Source organism: Microcebus murinus, chromosome X (genome assembly GCF_040939455.1).
Source record: "Microcebus murinus isolate Inina chromosome X, M.murinus_Inina_mat1.0, whole genome shotgun sequence".
NCBI lineage: Eukaryota > Metazoa > Chordata > Mammalia > Primates > Cheirogaleidae > Microcebus > Microcebus murinus.
Window position 1 is genome coordinate 73,153,870 of NC_134136.1, and position 2,957 is coordinate 73,156,826.

At 44.5% G+C, this 2,957-nt stretch overlaps 1 pseudogene; it reads left to right on the top strand.

The window, feature by feature from the left end:
• Positions 1–359: 359 nt before the first annotated feature.
• LOC105870825 (protein FAM98A pseudogene) lies at positions 360–2,663 on the top strand (annotated as a pseudogene).
• Positions 2,664–2,957: the final 294 nt, after the last annotated feature.

Consider the following 2,957-nt stretch of genomic DNA (forward strand, 5'->3'; position numbering starts at 1 on the left):
GGAGTACTCGAGGCTGGGTAATTTATAAAGAAAAGAGGTTTATTTGGCTCATGGCCTTACAGGCTGTACAAGAAGGACTGCACCACAATCTGTTTCTGGTGAGGGCTTCAGGCTGCTTCTACTCATGGACGAAGGTGAGGTGGAGCCAGCATGTGCAGAGATCATACCATGAGAGAGGAAGGAAGAGAGAGAAGGAGGAGGTGCCAGGCTCTTTTAAAAACTAGCTCTTGTGGAAATTAATAAGAAGGAGAACTCATCACACACCTCTGTCCCCACCAGGCAAGGCATTAATCTAGTCATGAGAGATCCACCTTATTGACCCAAACACCTCCCATTATGCCCCACCTCCAACATTGGGGATCAAATTTCAAAAATGAGGTTGAGTTGCCGGCGAAGAGGGGAGCCTGACGACTCGGAAATTTGAATACCACAGTAGCATGGAGTGTGACCTCATGGAGACTGACATCTTGGAGTCGTTGGAAGATCTAGGTTACAAGGGCCCATTGTTGGAAGATGGCGCTCTGCCTCAGGCAGTCTCTGCTGGAGCCAGTTCCCCCGAGTTTACCAAACTCTGTGCTTGGCTGGTGTCTGAATTAAGAGTGCTCTGTAAGCTAGAGGAAAATGTGCAAGCAACTAACAGTCCAAGTGAAGCTGAAGAATTCCAGCTTGAGGTGAGTGGGCTGCTAGGGGAGATGAACTGTCCCTATCTTTCACTGACATCTGGGGATGTGACCAAGCGCCTTCTCGTTCAGAAGAACTGCCTCCTTTTGCTCACATACCTCATCTCAGAACTAGAAGCTGCCAGAATGCTCTGTGTGAATGCTCCTCCAAAAAAAGCTCAAGAAGGAGGCGGTAGTGAGGTCTTTCAAGAGTTGAAAGGCATATGTATTGCTCTAGGAATGTCCAAACCTCCAGCCAATATAACTATGTTCCAATTCTTCAGCGGGATTGAAAAAAAATTAAAGGAAACACTAGCAAAAGTTCCACCTAATCATGTGGGAAAGCCTTTATTGAAGAAGCCAATGGGACCAGCCCACTGGGAAAAAATAGAAGCAATTAACCAAGCCATAGCCAATGAATATGAAGTCCGGAGAAAGCTGCTAATAAAACGTTTGGATGTCACTGTACAGTCCTTTGGCTGGTCTGACAGAGCTAAGAGTCAAACAGAAAAATTAGCAAAGGTTTACCAGCCGAAACGTTCAGTCTTATCTCCTAAAAGTACTGTTTCTGTTGCCCATCTTTTGGCAGCAAGACAAGACTTGTCAAAGATTTTAAGGACTAGCAGCGGCTCTATAAGAGAAAAGACTGCCTGTGCCATAAATAAGGTGTTGATGGGCAGGGTTCCTGACAGAGGTGGTAGACCCAATGAAATTGAACCTCCACCCCCAGAGATGCCACCGTGGCAGAAAAGGCAAGATGGCCCCCAACAGCAAGCAGGAGGCCGAGGAGGAGGGAGAGGTGGCTATGAACATTCCTCATACGGAGGACGAGGAGGTCACGAACAAGGAGGAGGGAGAGGTGGACGTGGTGGCTATGACCATGGTGGCCGAGGGGGAGGAAGAGGAAATAAGCATCAAGGAGGCTGGACAGATGGAGGGAGTGGAGGAGGAGGTGGCTACCAAGAAGGTGGTTATCGGGATTCAGGTTTCCAGCCAGGTGGCTATCATGGTGGCCACAGTAGTGGCTACCAAGGTGGAGGTTATGGTGGCTTCCAGACATCGTCATATACAGGAAGTGGATACCAGGGTGGTGGCTACAAGCAGGACAATAGATACCAAGATGGTGGGCACCATGGTGATCGAGGTGGTGGTCGCGGAGGGAGAGGTGGTCGAGGAGGCCGAGGTGGTCGTGCAGGCCAGGGAGGAGGTTGGGGAGGAAGGGGGAGCCAGAATTATCACCAAGGGGGTCAGTTTGAGCAGCACTTCCAGCATGGAGGTTATCAGTATAATCATTCTGGATTTGGACAGGGAAGACATTATACTAGTTGAGGCTACAGACCCTTACATTTTGCTAGAGCTCAAGTAATAGAAACTTAGTTTCAGAATCCTGAATCCAGCATTCTATTTTGAATTAATGTGAGACCACAGGTGGCAGGCAGATTTCTGCTTGGCATAAGCATTTGTAGGTCTTCATTCAGTTCTGTTGGTTTTTTCTTTTAACGGATTTACATAATGCTGTTTATTTGAGAAACACATACAATGTCTCTCCTTTCTATGAAAAATTCTTAAAAGGTAATTAAAATTGCCTTTAATTGACCAGTAGACTAATTCCACAGTCAGAACATGCATATTTTTTGAAGAAATTACTTGAATAAGTAGTTTTCATGTTTTCCATATGCAGTTTTGAAAATGAGGATTCACCTAGACTTTTTTAGATTTACTACTAGGAAACCTCATGTTAACAATCCATGTATATGTGTTTTGCTTAAAGTATTCTAATGCCTGTTTTCCAAGCACAGTTCTGCCCTGGTTGGCTTTTTATTCAGAGAGGTTATGCCACAGTTGCTTCATGATAGAACTTTAGGTCAGTTCCTATTAAATGAGCTCTTCTGCAGATAGCACATTCAGTAGCCTTATTCTGTTGATGGAATACTGTACCATATGCTCAACTCTGAAAACCTTGAACACGGCCCAAATCCATAAAGATTATAAAAGCAAACTAAGTTGTGAACCTATAGTACATGTAAGCATTTAGTTAAGTATAACAATTCAAACTGACCTGCATCCATCCAAAACAAGTTCTTCCTTCAACTTATTTTTACTTGAAATCTGCTAGAAGAAACAGCAAACCGAAATTTGTTTTATGCACGAGTTAATACCACTGGCTCATTCAGCAAATACAAGTTAGTTTGCTTTAGGCAGGAGACTTTTTGTAATGAAAGAAATGCACTACAAAGGAAGACAGATTTTTGCTTAGTGCAGGAGGCCCTTTTTTATTGCTGAAGAAAACAAAAGCCT